This window comes from Pelmatolapia mariae, linkage group LG5 (genome assembly GCF_036321145.2).
Source record: "Pelmatolapia mariae isolate MD_Pm_ZW linkage group LG5, Pm_UMD_F_2, whole genome shotgun sequence".
Taxonomy (NCBI): Eukaryota; Metazoa; Chordata; class Actinopteri; order Cichliformes; family Cichlidae; genus Pelmatolapia; species Pelmatolapia mariae.
In genome coordinates this window covers 9079348-9103364 of record NC_086231.1, presented here as the reverse complement: position 1 = coordinate 9103364, position 24017 = coordinate 9079348, and the positions used below count along the sequence as shown (strand labels likewise).

At 37.4% G+C, this 24017-nt stretch overlaps 1 protein-coding gene across 3 annotated transcripts in view; it reads right to left on the bottom strand.

Annotated features, from left to right (window-relative positions):
- The window catches only part of rap1gapb (RAP1 GTPase activating protein b), a 107226-nt gene that overhangs the window by 43131 nt on the left and 40078 nt on the right, over positions 1–24017 (bottom strand). For 2 of the 3 annotated variants that reach the window (XM_063473563.1, XM_063473567.1), the window contains one exon: positions 7554–7589. The exons of the other annotated variant lie outside the window; for it this stretch is intronic. The gene's annotated coding sequence lies outside the window, so the exon portion shown is untranslated. The remainder of the gene's footprint in view (positions 1–7553; positions 7590–24017) is intronic. 3 annotated transcript variants of the gene reach the window in all.

Sequence of the window (24017 nt, the reverse complement as noted above, 5' to 3'; positions counted from 1 at the left end):
CTGGACTCAAACTGAGTGTAAAATCACATGACCATGGTGCGGCAGGTACCATATGGTTGACAGATTACAGCTCATCCACAGCTTACAATACTGCAAGTCTCTGTTTTTCTTTTCTCTGCATAAAGTCATATGCTATATGAAGGACTTTAGATTTAAATGAATTTGTATCTCCACAAAATTAAACTTTTACGTTCAGTTTAGGCAAAAGTGGTTTTAAAATATTGTAATTTGTCCCTAAATAATACCATAGCCATGTATGGCTCTTGTTAGTATTTTCTTCTATTTCCTCTATGCATCGGAATGAGGAAGAAAGATGATTTAAGTGAATTTGAATGTGCCATTGTTGTTGTGCTAGCTTGAGAACTTCTGCAACTGCTGACTGAGACAAGTTTCTATGCAACCTTGTCTCATTTCCAAAAAACAATCAGTTAGCGGCAGTTCTATGGGTGAAAATGCCTCACTGATGTCAGAGTTTAGGGCAGAATGGCCAGACTGCTTTAGGGAGGCAACAGTAATTCAAATAACTCGTTACAACCAAGATATGCAAAAGAGGAGTTCTGAATGCACATCATGCTGAATCTTGAAGCAAATGGGTTACAGCAGCAGAGGCCTCCTGTAGCCTATACACACTGGGTGGCACTCCTGTCAGCTAAGAACAGGAAACTAAGGCTGCAGTCCACATGGATTCACCAAAACTTGATAAAAGAGACTGGAAAAAGGTTGCTTGATCTGATGAGTCTTGGCACACTTTGGGCCTCTTACTGACCATCGTTTAAATGCTGGGACTGACCTGAGTATTATTGCTGACTCTTTTTATGACAACAGTGTACTCATCTTCTGATGGCTACTTCCAGCAGAATACAATAACACACCATGTCACAAAGCTCAAATCGTATCAAACTGTTTTTTCAAACATTGAGGTAACTGTATTGAAACATTATCCACAGTAACCAGATCTCAAAACTTTGGGATGTGGTCTAAGGCGAGGTTCACATCATGGTTAAGCAGCCACCAAATGTGCAACAACTGCATGATGCTGTCACATCAATATGGTCCAAAATCTCTGAGGCTTGTTTCAAGCTCTTTCTTTGATTCTGTGATGCAAAGAATTAAGGCAGTGCTGAAGGCAAGAGGGGCTCAATTTTAGCAAGGTGTACCTAATAAAGTGTACCTAGTAAGATTGCAAACTTACACAACTACAAATAAAGTTTTAAAAAACCTTACACTTTCAGGGCCCTAATCATGAAGGAACAGAATCATAAGTGGATTGAAACAAACACCACTCCTAAGTTTCTGAGTGTCTCTGTGACTAATTGGGTGATTAGAGCTATTGGGATTTTATTGGCTTTTCCCTGTGGCACAAAAGGGCACAAAAAAACAAAAACTAAACAACATAGTTAACTTCAAAAAGAGAAGGAAATGATACTTAAAGGATATGATGTGAAAAGGAAGAATATGAAGGAAACTGATGTACCACATGATAAAATGGTGATTCAGGCGCACAAAATCAAGGTAGCACATGATAATTAGAAGTTGGTAAATTTACATGCATAATAAAAGTACGGAAGATGGAAAAAAAAAAAAAAAAGCTCAGACCAATTATCACTACTGACGACATCAAGTGATTATGAGTCATTCTAGAAATCTCATCACCAAACGACATTGTCTTCCCCATTTTACAGACAAAAGAAAGTGCCACGCTTCATCTCCAGTGACAACCTGGGCTTTGGAAATTAGCTTAGAAATATGTGACACTAATTGCATATACGTCATTGGATAAGTGTGAGGACTGATTTGATAGTGTCATTTAGAAACAATACACATAACTGTCACGAAGCAAACCATAGATGCATACACTAGTCAAACAGTTATACTGTTGGTATGATGCATAATTTCCTCCATCGTCATCATCATCATTCGGCTTTTCTTTCTTTCATCCTGCTCACAGAGATATATGCAGGGGCTAATTGATGTGTCTCCTGATGTGAGATGTAATAGAGCTTGATTACATGGAGTTGACCTTCTGATAATTCGAAATGACTACAACATCAGGCACCATTACCCTCTCAATAAGGCCAAGCTTTTCAATTAATTAAATAAAAATGTCTTTATATTGAGACAACAGGGAAGAACGTGAACAAGATGTTTTTGTAATGTTATAAGAGATTTAAAGAGTAGATATTACGCTCAACTCTAAACATTTATTATTGTAATCTCCTTGAGAAGCTTTACCCAGTTTACAGTTCTTCAACTTATACAGGTCCTTTGTGCGAGCCTTCAGTCTAACAAAAACAATTTTATTCTCTTCTGTGCTACAAGAAAATTATTTGAATAGTGAGCAGGTGGGCAGTACTTTAAAAAGATCCTAACATACAAAGTCGTCATTTACCATCCACAGCTGCATGCTAGTATCTAATTAACTGAAGAGGCGTACTAAATACAATAAATAAGGCAACCCCCATCTGGTACTATCACCATCGCACTGCTGCTTTCTGACTTTGGCCTCAGAACAACCTCAATAAGTTGACCAGATTCCAAACACACTGAGTTGTAATTATCTGTGAACTTACTGTGGAATAGACACACAGGGTTGCAGGAGAGGTCTCTTTTTTGATTTGGATACCAGTCAAAATGACACATAGTCAGCCCATAAACAAACAAAAACAAAAGTCAATACCACCTCTTTTTACCCATGATAAAATAGAGCTGTCTGATTTCTGTAAAAAAAAAAAAAAACCAAACCTGTTTAAACAAGTGCTGTGTCACCACTCAAAATGATACAAAAAAGGTTGTGAAAGGATTTTGTTCTGTTCTCACTGAAAGCCTCTAGAGATAATTAACATTAGTCATACTAATTGTATTATGCAAGATATGAATAATAAGATAAGAGGTTCTTATAAAACAAAAGCATATTTGGAGAGGCTGTTTTGGAGTGTGATTTTTTTCTGTTTTAAACTCGAAACATTTAAATTGAATATTACTTTTATTTTCTATCTTCGAGGCATCCTTTAATAATCTCTTTTTCCATAACTGGAAAATCCTAATTGACAGACCAGGTAAAGATGAGGTAAGTATAGATAATCAACAAACCACTGTAAATAAAACTAAGTGCACACAGACTGTGAACACAACTTCAGTTTGGTTACATCAGACTTGTGCAAACCTGCATGAGGCTTGTGTTATGCTATGCTGGTAGAAGCACTCTCCAAAGTTAATATTATATGTTCATGGTGTCAGAAAAGTAAGCAATTGTTAAATTACAGTAGAAGCACTGATAGTTTTTTTCTTTTTGTTCTTTTTTACTGAGATGATTGGGTTCAATGTAGAAAGAGCTGATCACTTACTTGACATATAAGAGTAGCCTTTTGGGCAGAACTGACCCTCTATAGGGCGCAAAACAAGACAGGCAATAGCATGAATGGGGCAGAGTGCTGAAGCTCAAGATGAAGGGAAAAAAGGTCAGAGGAGAGTGACACCAGCTACGCAGAGCAACTGATATTCAAACCAAGTGACGATCTGGTCAAAGTGGTGCTAGGAGACAACCACTGAGCTTTCAGAGTGCACTAGCATAATTTAGAGCAAAAAAGGAACACAAGAGAACAAATAACCTTGTGCACTTCATATTATATATATAATGACAGGAGTTCCAATGTGGAAAATATAAAAGGTTCAACAAGTTTGTTTTTCCATCTGACAGTCGCTGAGCTGCAGTTGGCTACGCTCTCTCTTCCTGTTTGCTTTCTCCCCATGACACTGACCACCATATTAGGATGAATACTGGCCATTAACAGCAATCTGAAGTGGCACGGATACCCAATTAGAGGCCTCTTCGCCTCACTCTTTTTCATCTTTTAACACTGAAGAGCACTTCATTACCACTCATCTCCTAGTGTCAGTCAAAGGCTTGATTAGCCTCATAGCACTTGTACTGTTCAGATTAGATGGCTACAAGGCAACAGCTGTGCACACACACAATATAAATATATCCCACTATCCCAAAATAAAAGCCCCTTCAGGTGTGTCCTGTACCAAATGAGTTAACTAGTAGTGATTTTAATTTATAATGATAAATATAGATGCAGTATAAAAGAAGTACTATTTTTCCAGTCTATCTTCAGTATCACAGTCTGCATACATCACTCCAGCATTATTCCAGTGCTTTCCCTCATTAGTGGAAAACTGAGTTGTTAAGAATGAAAATATGGCCAATTTCAGATTGACAATTTCTTGCAGAAATGCCATGGCATTTATTCTGGCCTGCTTATTGCAGCACAACAGGATCTTTAGACTGAGGAAGATAAGCACCACCATTATTCAGAGCAATCAAGTTAATGAGTGTTTAATTGGGAACTGTGCTGTGAGCAGTTTAGCAGTAACATAAGTGTTTTCTCACTTTTCACAAAGTGAACCTCTTTGTCCAAGTGATTCAGGGCTCAACACGAGCTGAAAGTGCATTCCAGAGTACGGTGACGGAGATACTGGTGCTCGTTAAGAGTGACAGAAAAGTGTGGACGCTGCATGTTTGTCCACCGTCACACTCACTCACACCGACAGTACCCCTGGCTGGTTGAGAATAATGTGATGGATTTGAGGCAGTGGTACATGGCAGGGAATCCAAGAAACCCAGATTTAATGACACACACTTGGAGCTCATATCGTAAATCTTCCCGACATGGTCCTGTGCCTCTTACAATAGCTGTGGGACAGGCTAGGTAACAGAGGTGGAGAGATGCAATTAGTCACACACTAACAATCAAAAGTTTGGAAATATGTATGTATTGAAAAACAGATTTAGTTTTAATTAAAATAAATTAAATTGATTGGGAATGTTGCATATGATAATTAATGATTAATGGAGTCAAATATGAGGCTATTGCATTAACCTCCGTAAGGTTAATGGAATAACTGTGAGCATACAGAGGCTAAGCCTCATTGGCCATCACCACTGTTTTCTGATTGACACATTGTGTTACCTGTTCCAGGTGTGTCAGTTTAAACGTGATTAATCATTCGAGAAAAAAAAACCATTCGCAATTAAACAAGGCTAACAACTGTCATGCTTATTTTAGATACAATACAACAGCGGTCCCCAACCACCAGGCCACGGACCGGTCCGTGAGTCGTTTGCTACCAGGCCGCGAGAGTTGAGGCTCGGGTGTGAAATTTATGGTTTTCGGGGTTTTTATCCTTAACTCGGTTTCCCTGGGTCTTTTCCCATGTGTTATGAATAAATGTTCTATATATTTTCATGTACTTTATATTTGTTTTGTAGTTGTGTGTCTTATTTTGAAAGAAATATTTACACGTTACCATAGCGACCAGAGAACATTAAGGCACAAAGAGGAGGCTGTTACTCTCAATGTTGTTGGCGCATTTCAGGAGGACGCTGCTAATAACGTTACACAATTACACAGTGAATTCGCATTTATTATTATATTTACAAAATGCCACAGTTTTTCTCTTGGTCGTATCATTTTATTTTGTTGTATTTATCTGCGACACCTGAAAGGCCAGTCTGTGAAAATATTGTCTGACATTAAACCGGTCCGTGGTGCAAAAAAGGTTGGGGACCGCTGCAATCCAATCCAAACAACATTATTCCATCAGTGAAACTGATAGTGGGCCTTTAGATCAAAGCAAAGAACTCTGAATAAAAAAAACACTTGATGCTAAACGTGGAAGATAAAATAAAAACGTGATGGCCCGAGGCTGCTTTTTGATGGTAAAGTGGGACATTTATCCAGTATAAACAGGATCTAAGTTGATCTTTCCATTTTGCAACAGCATGACAAAAGCACAGTTCCAGACTATGTAAGCGCTATTCAGACAAGATGTAGCCAGCTGGTTATCTGCTACAGGATATTAACCCTATTGACCTACTGTGTTAGCAAGTTAAATGTGTTTCCTATCAAAATAATCCAAATTGCTCAAACTACTTTATAATCTAAAACTAATTTCTGCAGATTACAAAAATAAATTCACCCCAGAATACTGAAGATCTAAAATGCTGCGCTGCAAATGAATTAAACTTTATTAAGCCTTTAATAAGCAAACCTTGCACTTGCATTACGTTTTTTAACTGATCAAAATGTATAATTTGCTCAGTGACTGCAAACTTTTAGGTGGTTGTGCAGATTTTTCCAAGTATGCAGAGCTGTTAGAACAAAATGTAGTGGACAAATAAACTCCTCAAGAAATCCCTCATTGTGCCCCAAATAATTTGATAGTAAATATCTTGCTGATATCTTGCTTTTTCCCCTCACTTTCTAATCTAAATGCAGCCTGAGACTGATGGAATACACAATTGGCATAATGACTCAGTGATTACAATCACAAAGCAGTGCTGTGGATAACTAGTACCTGCATAGCCCTGCCCTGAGGCGCCATTAGCATCTGCTTCAGACCTGTTTGCAACCGAGAGAAATTGAAATCCTCATAATGAGATTCAGCGGGTGTGCGAGGGTGTATTCTCCTCCAATGAGCTTGAATTATCCATGCACCTTCAATTTCCTCCTTTCAGTATATCCATCTATTGTCCTTTCCAAACTCATTATGACTCAATTTTTGTCTAATTCTAAGGCCTAGGCATTTTTTTTGCAAATTCCCCCTGAAGAAAAAACAAAGAAAATAAAAATGCTATTTTCATGTGCCACATACACATTAAGAAAATCTAAATAGTATTTAGCCTGATTATAAAAAACAAATGATATTGTAAACATGTAAATGATTATTGTATAGTAAACAGTTTGTGATACTGACCTTTGTTTCCTTGGTTTAATGTTTTACGAAACTGTAAAACATTTACATACGAACTTGCATATAAACATAAATGAATCTCAATCCAGTAGAGAAACCTGGAAAGATATACTTGTGTAAAAGTGGTATTATCAATTGTTCTGAGAACTCTCGATGGCTGAGATCTCAGAGGCGTGTGCTCTACATGGCCAGCTGGTATTACACACATTTTTATGCTTCCTGTCTCCTTCCATCTGTTCTTGCCCCTGTATTTCCAGCCGCACATTCCCTGTACATGCTGTGAGACTACCTGCCAAGTATGGAACATTACAAGCTCCTCTTTGATCATATACAGATGTCCAGAGTCATCATAGCAAACAGAGTTTTCCAGTGACAATAAAATTACAAGCATATCTGTGACTTTTATAGCTAGAGAGGAAAGCAGCCTTATTAGCCATTACCATCTTTTACTGAGATCATCACTTTAATATTCTGAAATTATTAAAGTGGATAAAAGTAAGTTTGTGGGTTTTTTTTTCATGTATCTTTTACATTCAAATTTTTATTGCTGCAGCATAATTGTGTTGGCCATGAAAAACTACTGCATACAGAACAGATCTATTCATGTTTAATTCTCTACTGAGACAACTGATGCTTCATATGCATTAACATTTTTGGTTGGCCGTGCTGAATGGGAAGAGAGTCGTAAAGCCTCAGTCTCCTAAGGTGCTGTAAATGCAACATTGTGAAGTGGAGTGCATGGGACCAGTGAAGTGTGAAACTAAATTTTCTTTGCTTTTCATAAGGAGGGGACTTACCATAAACTTCTGGTCCTGGAAAAGGTCTTATCAACTCTAGAAAGAAACAAAGTGACAATATGTTACTTGATAATGATCCTTGATTTTCCTATGAATAAAAAAGTTTGCAAATGTAAACATGGATATTGCACCTTGCTCTTTACTCAGATGTTTTGTACTGCCCCCGTGTGGATATTTTTTGGCCACTTGTAAACACAGACTTGTCAAATTGTTTATTTGCACATGGAGAATATCAGAGCTTTTCTTAACTGTACTGATTCCTCTTTAATTTCCTTTTTACTCTCTGTGAATTTTGTTCCAGAGCGCTTTTTCTCTACATGTTTTTTCTTTTTTGCTAAATTATTGATCATCTAGAACAATGCTTATCACAACTATAGCATGTGGTGTAGCATACTGATAACAGGACCATTAATCTGAATCAGAATAACTTTATTGTCATTGTAACAAGTTCAACGAAATTAAGTGCAGTCCCTGCGGTGTCAAGAAAGAAAAGTTTAAATATAATTACAAAAGAAACATTTAAAAAAAAAAAAGAGGTAAAACACAGTCATTCAGCAATAAATAAAAACTTATTACACAGATAACACTTAACTTCATTGTACTTGTTACAATGACAATGAAGATATTCTGATTCTGATTCTGAAAATAAAAACAAACAAACAAACAAAAAAAAAAAACACTCAAACACACATTCTTATCCTCTTGGGTGATAATTCGCTGTCCCTACCGGGGACCACTGTAACAATACATTTGATCATTCGATACATAACTAATACAACAAATACAAAAACTGTATTGTAATGTAATTAGCACAGCTTTACTATTTTAAGTACAACACAGTGGGCCCACATTAATAATGATAACAATAACTTCATTTATAAAGAGCTTTCAAACAAAGTGCTGAATGGCTATTTGAAGATAAAAAAAGATAAATAAATAAAAGAATACAGAAAAAACAATACAGTTTAAAAACTGATAAAACAAAAGGGAATAGCAATAAGAACCAGTAAAAGCTTTAGGCATAGAATTAAGACACATAGGATAGGGTGAACAAATAGTTCTTTGCTTTGTAAACCTCCACAGGTTTACAAAGCTAAACCTGTGGCCTAATATCTTCAGCGTGGTTGTTCCACAAAGATGGGGCACAGAAAGAAAAATCACGCTCCCCAGTAGTCTTTTTTCTGGTTTTAGGAACTTTTAGAAGGCCAGTATCCTGAGATTGGAGAGCAGGGGGTGGAACATAGAGGTGCAAAAGGTCAGAGAGATATGAAGGTGCCAAACCATTTGAAGCCTTATAGGTGAGCAACAGGACCTTAAATACTGCAAGGCAAGCAATGAAGAGATTTCAGTACTGAGGTAATGTGCTCAAATTTCCCAGTTTTGGTTAAAATGCAAGCAGCTGCATTTTGTACCATCTGTAAACCTCTAAAACTTTTCTTCGGTTACCCAGAAAGCAGAGCGTTACAATAGTCAATGCGTGAAGACACTAATGCATTGTTACGCCCCTCTGCAGCCACTAATCTCCTCAGTGTGCTCAGCTGGTGCTAATTGACACCTAGTCAGGTGTCTATAAAAGCATACCTGAAGCAGGTTTTCAGGGAGGCTCACTAGCCCTTGCCTTGGTAATACCAGCTATTTTAGCCAACTTGCTATGCATTTTAAGATAAAACCTCTTCTCACCTAAATTCTGCTGTTCGTCTCCTTATTTATGTTGCGGCTTTTGAGCTGGATCGTAACAGCATGCACAAGAACCTCTGCAGTGTCAAGTGATAAAACTTGTCTGATTTTAGCTATGTTCTTTAGGTGATAAAAGGCAGTCCTTATTGTCTCTTTTACGTGAGACTCGAAGAGTGCATCGGGTCAAACCACATGCCCAAGTTCATTACCTTGTCGCTGCAATTTATGACATAGTCATCAATTTTGAAGGTGATGTTTTGGGACAAGTACTGAATTGTGACCATCAAATCTGTATAATCAGCATTAAGAACACAAATGCAAGGCAGAAAATGCTTAAAGCTCACAAAGCTATTTCAACAACCACCAAACAGCTAAAACAGGAAATGAGAGCAGGTAAACGGATCCTTAAAAAAGATGTAAACACAAAGCGCCGACCTGACGCATCAGAATCTGTGAGATGTCGGCTTTCTCACCTGATGGCAAATTGGTGCTGAAAGCCGACATTACAACTAACATTACAACTGACAGTCTGAGATCTTCCAGACAGGTAGGATCATAGCCATGATGATACATTTCCTGTATTTCCAAAATAATGTTTTATGTTTCTGTAATGGTTAATCAGAATCAAAATCAATCAGAATCAGAATATATAGAAATTATGTGGTCACAGTTGCTCCAAAACACTAACCAAGTTAAATTAAATAATACTTTGAAGGTCTTAGAAATTAAGGTTTTAATGCTAAAATATAATTATTGTTGTTATTTTCCAATGTACTGGTTTACGAAAAGCAGAAAAAGTACAGTAGTAAAACACATAAAGATGTCAAATTACAGTCATTGTGTAATAGGTGAATCTTACTTTTAATTCATTTCAGTTCAGCAAATTTAGTAATTAAAACTTTTTTTCATTGTAAAAGTTTTTCACAGGTTTCTAAGATAACTCTGTTTCCTTGTTTTAAGGACAGGTGGTCTAATACATTCAACAACAACAATATTTATACACACATACAGAAAAATCAAAGAATTTTGTATGACGTGAATGAATACTTTCATAATAACACATGAACTTAAAAGATTTCATGTCGGTTTTCTTTACAAGAACTCTTTTTCATTACGAGTTCACAGTAAGAATCAAAATCAAATCACTTCACAGTCAAATTCAAGTGGACGTTTGTGCCCAGTCTGAAGAAATTCCCTCAAGGTTTTCCTGACATATCATTTTCACCAGAAAGGGAGGGCTGTGTGGCTGTGCAGGCATCCTCACAACCCAAAAATATCAATCATGTCAAACATAACTTATGTAAAGCTTAACTGCATTAATTGTGGACTGTTGCTGTTATGTGCTAATATGAGGAATGGCAGAGAGAAAGATGGAGGAAATGTGGATTTTGGTCAAATTAGTTGCCAGGGACAGAAAAGAGGAAATATGAGATAAGAGAACAAAGTGGTGATTTTCTTCTGCTGGTTTTCTTCTGCTGGTACATTATAGTTAGTCAACAAGTCAGGTTTTCTGTGTGGTTGGTGTGTTTTTTTTTTTTTTTCATTCATTATCCTGAAATCAAATGATCAAGGACAAATTCCAGAACCAGATGCTAGAGGTGGACAATCAGCCTACTAATAATCACTGCTTATCCCTTTCTTCCCATGGCTAAGCCAGTCAAACAATTACTGTGGTTACTTTATGCCAACACAATCACAGGCATTCATTCCACTTATTGGTAAAGAAACGGAAATGGAAAATATCATCAGGATAATAGAAGCCGTTCTGCTGTTTCTCTCCTTTAAATTTACAAAGAAAAAACCAACTCAAGTAAAGTTCAAGTATATAAAAAGATGATAAAAATGATAAATGAGATTTCTGGGTTTAGGATGTGCAGGTATTAAATGCAAAGTCTAACCCAGTTTTTCTACTGCAACGTATTCCAAAAACTGGTTAAATGTCAGAATCACAGAGGTAGTGCACTTGCCAATGGTAAAGAAAACATTTTAATCCTTGTCTCCAGTAAAAGCAGAAATACTGCAATTTAAAATACTCTATTTCAAGCAAAGCATGTAATAAATATTAGCATATTAACACTTGTATCTATACATGAAAGAGCACTTATGTGTGATATGAAGTTTAGAGTGATTTGCAAGGATGTGCAAGTATCCTCTCTGTTTTGTTAAAGTGAAAGCCTTCTATATATTTGGTAGTTCAACAGAATAGAATATTATTCATATCTTTTATATTCAGCCCTGCAGCTGCCTTTAATACTATCAATACATTTTTCATAGTGCCTTTTTTTAAATGCAATGGGTTGATATTTAGTAGCATGCCCACACCACTGGGTGGCAGGACAGAACTAAGTGGTAAAAATGGAGGTAGATGTCTTATCTGAGTATTTGTGCATGCCTCTGTCTCCACACTGGTGTCTCTGTGATTCCTCTACCTGTGTAGTTCACCAGTCTGTTACTAGCTTAACCTCTGCTTCTCTCCTCCTTCAATAAGCATGTGTGTTGTCAGAATATTGGATAAACTTGTGTGTGAGACGAGGGGTATGATGTAAGAAAGTGAAACACCATCACTGCAGTGTTTGATATATCAAATACGTTATTGCATTTAACATTTGCATGGCACAGACTGCTAGCCTGTGGTTCTGACATTAGATACATGTCACTTTTGTTCATGACTGTAAACTTTACGTACGGAGGACTTTGTTCTTTTTCTTTGCTTGTTGTAAAGGGGAATGGAAATATTTCCATCAGCGATACGCTTGATCGATATCAATGATGTCTTCCTACTGACTCAGCAACATGCTGTTTTGGTAGTAACAGAAGGGGTGAGAAACTAGCCATAACATAAACAATTACGCCTCCATCTTTTGTAGAAACACAAAACTTACTCAAGGGCTGACTGATAGGAGAAACATAACAAAACATCCTGCTATACAGGTTAGTATAACAACTCAAAGCTATGAAACAGACTGAGAGTTTCATTTTGGAGGCTTTTAAGTAGAAACATGTTCCAAGAAATAGCTTTATAACCTCCCATTTCATATCATTTTTGATCTTAAACATTAAACACTGCAGTTGGTTATTTTAATTTTATTCTCACAAACATTTTCATATAGTGTTACACAAATTCCTCAAAGCTGAGAGATTGAAAATGATGCTTAAATCATGGCATATTAACACTTGTGTCCAGAGCGAACATCTAATAATACATTAGCCTGATCAGACAGAAAGCTCTGTGGGTTATTTCCAATATGTGAAATAATCTAAAGTAAATAGAATGAAAGTTATTAATCACTCTTTACTAGTCAGAACCACATATCTTTACAACACAATATCAATAACCATCTGCAAACTTTCAGCTTTGTGATGGTTGTGACTGTGACCTAGAGCCAAAATTTGTCCAAACACCCATGAACACAATTTTAACATTTTGTTTTCTGGTTTCTGTTAGTATATAAAGCTTTGAGACATTACATAATCACACTTGATACTTATGTGCGTAGGAATTGGATACATTTGATACTGTCTATATGTTCTGATACATAATTAATAAAATGTATTTGTCTTATTATATTTGAACGTTTCTCCCACTGAAAACGCTACGTCCAGATGAACAGAATCAACCTTTTGGGATTATATTGAACAGTTAACTGCATTTGTGTTTAAGTTGTTAACTGATGATTTTATTTTGGTCTGTTACTGGTTTTTGCTTTATCTGCCCATTGACTGGGTATAGAAATATATTGGTTGCAGTTTTTTGGGGGAATATATAAGGTGGATAGTGTCCATGTGGCTTTTATAATTTTAGCTGGGCGCTTTCCGCAGTTTTTGTATAAACTAAAGTTGATAAAACAGAAGATGTGTTTTTATGCATTTCTTTCCATTTACAATTTGATCCCCCCAGGGACTGCAGACCGAAATTAGCTCGTAGCTAAACCTCATACAATGCAGCTTTTCTCGAAGAAGATTAATGTTTATTTCTGTTTGTACATGGTCCCTGACAAATAAAGTGAAAATGAAATGAAATGTCTCAAACATGCTAAAAAAAGTTTCTTTAAACCAGTTATTAAATAGTAGTATAGTAGTTATATTGGCACACACATGCATACTGAAAGACACACAAAGTAATACAGTGATAATGCAAATGGTAAACACGTTACTAATATAAACAATGAATCATGTGAATAATAAATGGGAACAAGAGAATGTCAAAAAAAAAATTGAGTGTGCCAATGCACGTGCTGCTGGTTGAGCTGTGAGCAGTCAATAGGTTTCTGGAGGTTGCAGGAATACTGGGAGAAAAATGTAGGCTGCCTGAAATAAAGATAGATAAAGAAAAAGAAGCACATGTTGAACAGATGTTTTAATCTCAAGGAAATTTTATTTTAAAGGTCAAAACATTTCCAGGCATCCTATCTTTACCTATAAGCGTTCTTATCCCAAAAGACTAGCAGATCCCCCTCAACTCCCGGTCTCACAGATTGTTGTTAAAAGAGTGGCAAATATGTCCCTGTCTGAACTTTTCAGAGATGTTTTGCTGGGGTTATAAAATGACTACTGAAGCATCTTTTAGAGCTTCCACCCTCAGCCTTTGTGTTTTCACTTTGTTTTTTCATGTAGGCAGTATAAACACACATTACTAGTTCAAAACATGACTTCATTAAATAGGTGGACATTTTTAAACGGGATATAGGCTCCAAATGCAAAGGTTTTAAAAATGGCACATTAAGAAAAGCTGATAACCCTCGTGTTCACCCACTATTCACTCGTCCCTCTGAACAGGTCATCCACTTTAACTGTTTTCTTTAGTGAAGTCTGTCACCTCAGTGTAATGACTAAAGAGACTCCTAAGCCAACAATCCTGCAAGGCTAGAGTAGTATAATGATCATAGTTTGCTCATGGGTTTTCATTATGTTATAAGTTTAAAAACAAACAACAACTATCCAAAAAACGTATAAACAAATAAAGCTCTACTTTGCATGATGATTAGCATTTTTGACAGTTATATTGATTTTTTTATTTAAATGATGCGATGGCATTTGTTTTTGAATCTTACTCAGAAAAATCATCCTAATCCAAATTGACTAAACAAGTTTTTGGTTTGGCTATTTTATGTGAGGCTGTTCACTTTAAACCCAGTGACCTCTCCAGGTCCATCTCTCCGATCTCTCTGACCATATAACCTTCAAAAGAGAGTAGGAGTTTGACTGTCCAGGCTCTATCATTTGGCTCTACAGTGATTACCAATCTCACACAAAGCACACACACAATCATAGTATTCTCAAGTTTTTAATTTTATATTCATATTTTCTGCGATTTTCTCTGAGGTTTAAAATGTGTAGTATTGATTTAAGAAAAGCTGATTTAGCAATATTTCCACCAGAATCCACAAACAGATTGTGGGTTACTGTATGTGATCACTTTTTAGGGTCCTTAAGAAACAAAGCAGTAACCTCCCCATCAGATTAAGCACAGCCACACAAAAAAAACGACATTACATAATGTTGGAGGGGTGAAAATAGCAAAGAACGAAAGGTGGGCTGTTTGTACAGTCACACTAGCCTCCTCAACACCATTTTCAGGTAGCTACCGTATAATACCTGAAAGGGAAATTGTAACAGAGCAGTCAGATATGTGCACAATCCAATCATCTTTCACATGGCTGAACCGTTGCCATTTGTCTCTAGGCTTAAAGCAGACTTTACTCACCAGCAGGAAACCAACCATCTGTAACCTAAAACCTGTAAACATACCAGCATCATTGGCTTACTCTTTCTGGCTTCTATATTTACAATCACAAGCTCAAATTTAGGAAATTTACTCATCAGCTTGGTATTATATTGTTCAAAGTTCCCTATAGTAAAGTTAAAAATAGCTCAACCATAATCAAGTCTCTATTTTTTTTTTAAATCATCTGTCCTACTTCACATAATTGCTTGCTTTAAATTTACATAGTTCAGAAAGGAAAAAATATCAGCAAGGAAGCTGGCACAGGAGATAGTAAAATTGCTCAAATGGGAGGCAATTTCCAGTTGTTTTCCACCTCGTCCATTTTTCCTTGCAGCTGTTTACAAGCACTTTAAAGAAATAGCCATGTTGCTATCCGCTAACAGCAATTACCCTTAAATTGTATGCGGAAATTAATCTGCTACAAAATAACTTCTTCAAGGACAGGTCATGAAACAAATGCAGAATGGTAATGTTATGGTCTAGGTCTGGGCTCCATCCATTTCTGTTTAAGAATCCTTTCAATGTTATTCATTAAGAATTTATTTCCCCAGAGATACGCTTTTCAACAACAAGGCTTTTAAGAACAGAGACAGATTTCCAAAGCAATTGCAAAACAAACCAAATTAAAATGAAAAAGCTCATTTCTTTTCTTGAAACAAACACACACTAATTCATCTAACACAGATGCATGCTTTTAAAGGATCCCCACGCTACTTTCGATTGTACAGAAGCACATATAAGACTAGACTGGATCACAGATGGCTGGGAAGAGTTGGGGCAAAGTGAATGTGTAAGAAACAAAATCAAATACCAGATAAACACTATACTTGACTGTTCCAGCAGTGCACTGCGAGGACAAAACTGGAGTGGGCCACCTTTATGTAACAACTCAGCCAAGCTGAGTGTTACAATGCACTTTAAGAGTCAACCACTGATTTTGCCGCTTTTATTCCACAATTCGTATAATAATATATAGTTCATTCTCGTGACACCCAGCCAAACAGAGCTTTCCTACAGATTCAGGTTTGGTTTGTGTGAAAAAGAAGAAGACTTGTGAGCACAGTGCTACAAATCTCCTGAATTTAAAATCAAATGTCTCTCGCTTGCTCTAACCAAATTATTGTAACAAACTGAAACAAATGCAAAAGTAATGTTTATATAAATGAGATTTAAAACAGCTGAATACAGCATTTAGTTTTCAGGTGATAGTAACAATTTCATTTGCACTTGTTACAATACCAGCTTACAAAAACCAAAATGTCAATGACTTAGTAGCTTAGCCAGCTTATAATTCAACAAATTACTGTAATGTGTCAAGTACAGAAAGGAAGTGATAAGCTTTTCTTGTCGTTGAATGGCTGTATGCACACACTACTGAGGATTAAAAATCCACTTCGAAGTCAAAGAGTCATATGCCGAACAAATTAATCCCATTCACCATCAAATAAGATTAATTTGTCCAGCAAATAAAAGTGTTTGAGTTGAGGAGTATTATGACAGTAATACAATAATATGACAAATGCATCAGCATGTCTTAAAATCATATTACTGATTGTAGCATGACAGTGATAGTGTCAACCAACAGGACCACTCCCTCCAAAATAATAACAGTATCTAACTTTACTTTATGTCTATCTTTCCTATCTAATATGACATATCAGTATCTACGGCACCCTCCTTCTGATAGGAAATGCACATTTTTCCCCTAAGGAGATAGAGATGCTCTCCATTTCTGGTTTGTGTCACACTCTTCATAGTTACAGTATCACTCAGTGAGCTTGCAGTGGTTTCAAGACAAGATGTTATCTGTCATGCAAACACACAAGTCTGCTAGCAATCAAAGCAATTGCCAGACGTTTTTCAGAGTAACACCATGCACATTTTGTGACCAATTTCACCATCAACAACAAGAAACCTCATGCCACCTGCCTACCAGTTGCAAGTTTATTTTTCTTTATCATTTTGTTCATTATAAATGTATCTCAAACTCTGGTTTTATGTTAATAATTTTACAAAATGGTTTCAACTGAATATTGTTCAGTACTTTAGGAGTAAGAATTTGGTGACATTCCAAATAGCGTGCATAAAGGTTATGCTGTGAAAATGGAAAAGTGCCAGCAAATATGAATTTGACCTTAACCTTGAGCTCAGCTTGGCTGAATCATAAGGTAATCATCGTGTGTAGACCTGATTAACATCTGAACAATACTGTAGGACGAGTGGCGCTTCTTGAGAATTGTGGATGGATGACAGGCGCCTCGTCATGGAATGAGCTCATTCAGCTGGATGAACTAACATCTAAGGTCTGTGAGCATTTTCTCACATACACCCAAAAAACTGGAATCATATCCCATATTAAACTAAAACAATCTCCTTTAAATATGTTAAACAGGCATATAAACACTGATTCAACTCATACAACATCTTATTATTTAAGTCATGCCGTCATCTCTGTGTTTATGTTTTGGAGTTGTTCCTTCTTGGAGACTGTTTTTGTTTCCTCTATTGTAATCTGACTCCTGCCCTTTAAGTCTGACAGAAAAGAAACTTAAACATACAGCAATGTTTACATTAACTTATGTGATAATATGAAAACCATCAAGTTAAATAAAACACAAATCTGTGGTAGGCTTAATAAAAAAAAGAATCTAATGAGTGCAGTTCAGGTGACAGTGAGTGCACTTTCATCACACCACTCCATATCTATTTTGGACCATTCCTTGAATCTCACTGCTCATCTTATTACAAAAAGCCTGTTGCTGTTTCAGAAATGCTGTTTCTGTGCCCCACAAATGTTTCCTTGCCTGCTATTGGTTGCCTGTGTCTGCTTGTGCACTCAGACTACCTTTCAAACTGACTTCTACAACAAAAATGTCAAATTTGGGTCTCATGAGTGTTTTCTAGGCTGACTTGGCAGAACTCACAGGCTGCAAGACACAACATTAAAATAATTTCTCTGCCTCATGAATTGTAATGCACTATTCGTTGTTCATAAACCAAAGCATATCTCACATATCCATACTCTGACTGCTTCAAAATCATCTGTCACATTAATAAAAGTGTGGAACTATACAAAGTCGAGATAATTACCTCTACTCACTGTTTTACCCATACTGATGAAGTATTTAGTTATTCCCTGCCACCAATCACCGACTTCCTTATTCAGTATCAAGTAAGCATCACAAATATTTAATTACACACCATTTAGGTTGATGACAGGCAATCAGTGCTTTATTTGCTGGAATAAAAATGGTTTGCACTTTGAATAACCTTATCGATCACATATCTGTATGGATTTAGAAGCTCTTTAAAGCTACCAGTTATATACATTTAGAATGCTGTGTTGACTATAGTCACTTTTAAATACCTTACAAGTAGTGAGGTCTTTAAAAAGACAGATGAACAGATCACCATGACTGAGACAACCATATGCAAATCTCCCCTTGTGTCAATTTTGTAGCTTCCCCTACTAATGGTTCACGGTGTAAATTAAGAGTGCACAGTTCTGCCAGTCAATGACCTTGTTAGCTAATTCAGCAGCTGCTGAGCAGATGCAGTACTAGTCCCAGAGCAGTCACACCTTCCTCTCACTACTCCAGGGCTGGCAATACAATGCAACAGGTACATGTACACTGCTGTGACAGCAGTGTCAACTGTCAACTGGCAAACTGCAAAATCAATTGATGTTCCGACAGATTAGTCCTCTATTATCTTACCCTCCATAAGCTCCAAATGTGAAACTCCTTTTCCTCTGAGACATCCTGCTGAATGGCTGATGAGGCTTCCCAGTGGTGTGCAGGATATCAGAGCAGACTACAGCACAAGGACTGTCATACCTCTTCCTTTTTCTTTTTCTCTTAGCTTCTCTGTGCGCCTCTCCTTCCTTTCTACACCTCTAACTCTTTCTCTTCTCTCCTCCCTCCTTGACTCAGCCCTCATTGAGTGTGTGTGTTTTTGGTATTTTATGTGTGTGTACACACAACCCAGCCCTCCCTCTTTGTGTCTCCTCTGTGCTCTCTGACTAAGTAGCTCCTATCTCTGCCAGATTAAGAGAAAGGTGCGTCCAGCTGTCTTGTTCTGTTGTCCTGGAAACAACCACAATGATTTCTTGGATTCAAACACACCGTATTCATTCCCACTTCTGACAGCAAGAGGGCAAAAAATCCCTACATTTGCCAGTGTCCCACAAATGGCATCTTCCTCAAGGTGTTAAACTAAGCATTGTTTGCTCAAGAATGGAGGAAACAGCTATGGACACATGTGAATGTGCATTACTGTTACTCCTAAAGAGCTTTAATTATATATATATTTTTAATAGCTATTATGTTCACCCACCAAGTTAGAGGGTCGCTGGGGTAATTTGTACTCCTTCATTTTGAAGTATTCTTGGCCAAGATACTAAACCCCAATAAACTGTTCCAAGCAAATTTTTTGATTTGCTATTTAATGGCAGAAAATATTAAACAGTGTCATGGCTCTGGAGTTTAGTTTTGTCACTTTCTCTCTTATTTTCTATTCTTTCGTTATGGGGGTGATCGTGGCTCAAGAGTTGGCAGTTCGTCTTGTGATTGGAAGGTTGCCGGTTCGAGCCCCGGCTCGGACAGTCTCGGTCGTTGTGTCCTTGGGCAAGACACTTCACCTACCGCCTACTGGTGATGGCCAGAGGGGCCGATGGCGCGATATGGCAGCCTCGCTTCTGTCAGTCTGCCCCAGGGCAGCTGTGGCTACAACTGTAGCTTCCCTCCACCAGTGTGTGAATGTGAGAGTGAATGAATAGTGGAATTGTAAAGCGCTTTGAGGGTCTCGAAAAGCGCTATATAAATGCAATCCATTATTATTATTATGCCAACTCCTGTTAGGTTTACTTCTAGTGTTTTTTAGGCTTCCCTCCAATTTTCTGCTACACCTGTTCCCAGTGCATTGATCATTCTTTTGCCACTTGGTAGATCTTGTGCTTTCTTTTCCTTTTGTTAGACTCCCTATGCTACTTATTCTTTGTTTATAGCCCAGTCATGATTATGTATCGTCCTTTGGAAAGTTCTCTGGAATTTGCCTTTTCCCTGCTGCTCATCTGGTGTGTTCAGCTGACTGCCTCAGTGTGTATGACACACCTGAATATGCGAATTCTGAGATTTACTATGTAAAACTATGCCACAGTGGGGGTAGTCACAGATGATGCATTAATAGTAGCACCTTAATTATATATTTACAGAATTTAACATCTTTTCTAATACTTTGAAGTGAAAAATGTGAAGTGGCATGAATTATATATATGTTTTTCAAGGTGCTATTCCAGCTCACGTCAATCACTCATTTGTCATGACTCATACTAATTTGACTGAGGTCTGACAAAATTATCATTTGCCACCATGAAAATGATTACTTGAAAGCAAATAAACTGTTTGAGTTCTTGCAACTGAAAAAATCTCAAAAATCAAAGTAAAAGCTGTGTAAATAGAAAACTAATTTTGCTCAAGAATATCTTAGTTATCAAATTTCCAGGTCCACATCTGAGCTTACTCCCTCCCGAGTTAGACTTCAAAAGAGGACGAGATCTGATAGATGCAAGTCTCTCATCTTACTTGATCTATTTTTGGCCTGGCAATTCCAGCTCGAAAAAGACATTCACGTGTTTTTCTGTGATCACACATCTCCCAAAAGACAAAAAAAGTCAGATATCGTCACTAAAACCAATATAATTCTACTTGATCCTGCTGAATATTTCAAAAAGAGATAGGTGTCAAAGTGACACACATTAGGATATGTGGAAAATTATATCTCTGCCAATCTGCTGGAACAAGTCTGCTTAAAATGACTAAAAAAAAAGGATGTTCTCTGATATCTCTTCCTCCTTGTCCCCTCTCATTTTCTTTCCTCTTGACTCTCTTTCCTTCCTCCTGTCTGGTCTTGATTCCTCTTACATCTTATAGCCTGTTTATCAGACTTAAATAAAAAAGGTTTCTGCTATGATGACACTACACATAAACACATATACCCTGTCAGGTACACATGCACTGACCGTCCTCATCAGTGCTAATGCTGGAATGCCTTGTCGACCCTTTCGATTAGATATGACTGGACTCTTGCCAGACATGGGCTATAAGATAAATCAGAAACTTAGAATAGTCGACACAGGAATGAGTCATATATATCCAAAGTGTACCTACCAAAATCTATCAGCTAAGTTTTTGATACTGGGTTATACCCTCAGAGTCAGTGTTAAATATATTTGACACTGACTCTGACTATTATACATTTTATTAAATAATCTATAATATATATCAAAAATTAGCTTCTAGAGAAAAATGTTTTATAGAGGCTGCTCCTCTATTACAGTCAGCTCGCCCTAGTTCCTCTGCTGATAATGACATGACACGTCTCTCACAGAATAATTCTCCAGAGTCAGACTTGTGCTAACAAACTTATTATTGGTGACCAGAAATGTAGTTTCAAAAGCTCCTTTTACTGTTGCTTTTCCCTCGTGTCTCTCAAAAGATGCCCTTCGTGATGATGTATTACCAAAAAAAGGGAAAAAAGAAAACTATTCACTCAGACTGATTTGTGTGAGACAGGTGAAAGGGAAAGGGCAGCCAGGTGTAATTAGTCCATGTCTGTCGCTTCATTCAGAGGACATGGCAGGCTGGCTAAACAACGAGCCTGCCTTGACTTTGAGGACTTGACTAGCAATGGAAGGAGGTCCAGAGTAATGAGAAGGTGCCCTCTGTGAGATGAGGTTCAATCCACCCCATCCAGCAGTAGAAAAATATAAATCACCTCCAGCACAGAAGACAGAGTAAGAACACTAAAGACGCTTGTTATCCACACAGTGCAGGAACTTAGTAGCTTTGCAGTTTACATTGCAGTTAGCAATGTTCTTGCTGCAGGCAAGTGTTTTAAATCACCACCTGACATGCGGTAGTTTACCAAGACTCGAAGTTTACTGCTATGTTAGTGGTGCTCTGAAGCTACGCTTTGTTCCAGTGGTGCTTAAAGGTAATGATGAACTGCAAGTCCTAGAATGGCACTGGCAACTGTTCAGGGTTTGATTTTCTTTGAACTTTAATAAGACTTAAAGTGGCACTGTACATAAATAATACAGAAATCAAAGTTTCACAGGTGTTAAAGTACAGCTGGGTTTAATGGGAATAATTTTGTAAGTATTCTTGCCTGTGTGCAGGCTGTAAAATTCCTCTAAATAAGGAAAAGGTTTGACACGCTGGAGACAGTAAAATGTGAGGATCACCAAATCAGATAGAAAAGACAGACAAAACCACTTATGTTAAGTTCTGTTGTGAAGAACCAAGCTGAGCATTTTCAGTGTTGCCATGTTATTATTTTGAAAATGGTCGTGGATCTGACTAAGTAACCAATGCTATCATGCAAAAGTACTGCATGATAGCAGCCTGTCAGTCATAAGGTGAGCTCCACCTAAACCAAGCCCTGCTTTATCATCCTAAATGATTAAAGGAGGTTCTCCCTGCTGGCCATTGTAAAGACAGCAGCTTCACTTTCCAGACCCACTGCTATGTATACCTTTATATAAAAAACTGTGGTTTTGTTAAAACAGACATTTTTATGTTATTGAAAAAATATTTATTTTAAAATGAACCCAAATAAAAAGATCATGCTTTTTTAAATTCCATAATTTAGTGAGGGCAAGCACATTTTGCTCTGAAGCTCTTTAGACATCCAAACTCTATGGGTGAAAATATTTTAAGAGCAGCAAAAGTTCCTCTTAAATAGACTTAAAGGTTTAAGGGGCTATTGCATTGTTACAGTACAGTTCCTCACCAGTGGGAACAGCAAAGCAGGACACCAACACATTAAATATTTACCAGCTGTGCACACAACTACACCCCTGACAAGCTCGTAAGGACACTTTCTGCCTCTGTGACTTGAAATGCCTACATTCATGTTTGCTCTTCCTTCTTGTCAAACTTTCTGCACTAAAATTTGTTTTTGCTATGTTTTGAAAAGCACTGTTAATCTTTTTTTCCTTCTTTTTTATGTCTCTGCAACCGTACAAGGTCAGCAACACAAAAACATCAGCAGGGAATAAAAATTTTAAAATAATAGCTCTCTTTATTTGCATTTTGGAGGCAACAAAAATGACAAATTTCTAATTTACATATAGCACACATTATTCAGTACTCTGTGTGCAACCGAATGATCAACAAAGAAGTGAGAATTTTATGCAGGAACTACACAAAGGAAAGTGAAAATAAAGGGAAGGCATAAGATTAATGAAGTTGGATTGGAGCAACACTACCCCTCACTGTTAGCCAGGGGAACTACTTTTCATCCTCTCAAGCTTCTGAGTGTCTCAGGGGCTGTTTGAGAGCTCTGTTTGACACAGACAACTTTGAATTTTAAGCAGATAGACTGCTCCCTTCAAGCAACAGTCTCTCCCGCCTACGATGAGTTTCACAGCAACGAGAAGGAGCGAGAGTAGGACACGCACTAGCTGATGAACAAAGCATTAAGATTTTATCTCCTTATATCTTCATAACAATGTCCAATATTCTGTTTCAGGCTGCGGACAGATTACTGGTCAGTACAGTTGTAAGGTTACCGAGCAGAAACAGGCAGCACAGAGGTATCCACTCTTCCGTAACCAAATGCAACAAATGAGATTTTCTCTCTACTACAAATTAGAAGAGCGAGATTATCAGAGGCGCTGACATTGAATTACTTGCTCATCAAAGACAGACTGATTCCAGAAGGATCTCGGAAGACTATTCTTGTCCTCCATCATCCTGCCCCACTAGATCTGAATGTCACGAATTTCATAACTTCTCTCCGGGCGATGATAACAGAGGGATGTGGGGGAGTCTCCGGAAAAAGAAAAGAAAATCTGGGAGATAGTCAGAGAAAAGAAAGATGAGAAAAGAAATGGAGTACATGTCCAAGATTGGCAACAGGGGTGTGGGTATATATGGCATGATTAGGCATGACAGGACCCAGTTGTCTCTATTTCTACTCTGTGTCTTTTATACAGTCCATTTATAGTCATTAGACTTGGATTGGAGAGGAGACAAAGAAGAAATGTGAAGTTACAAATC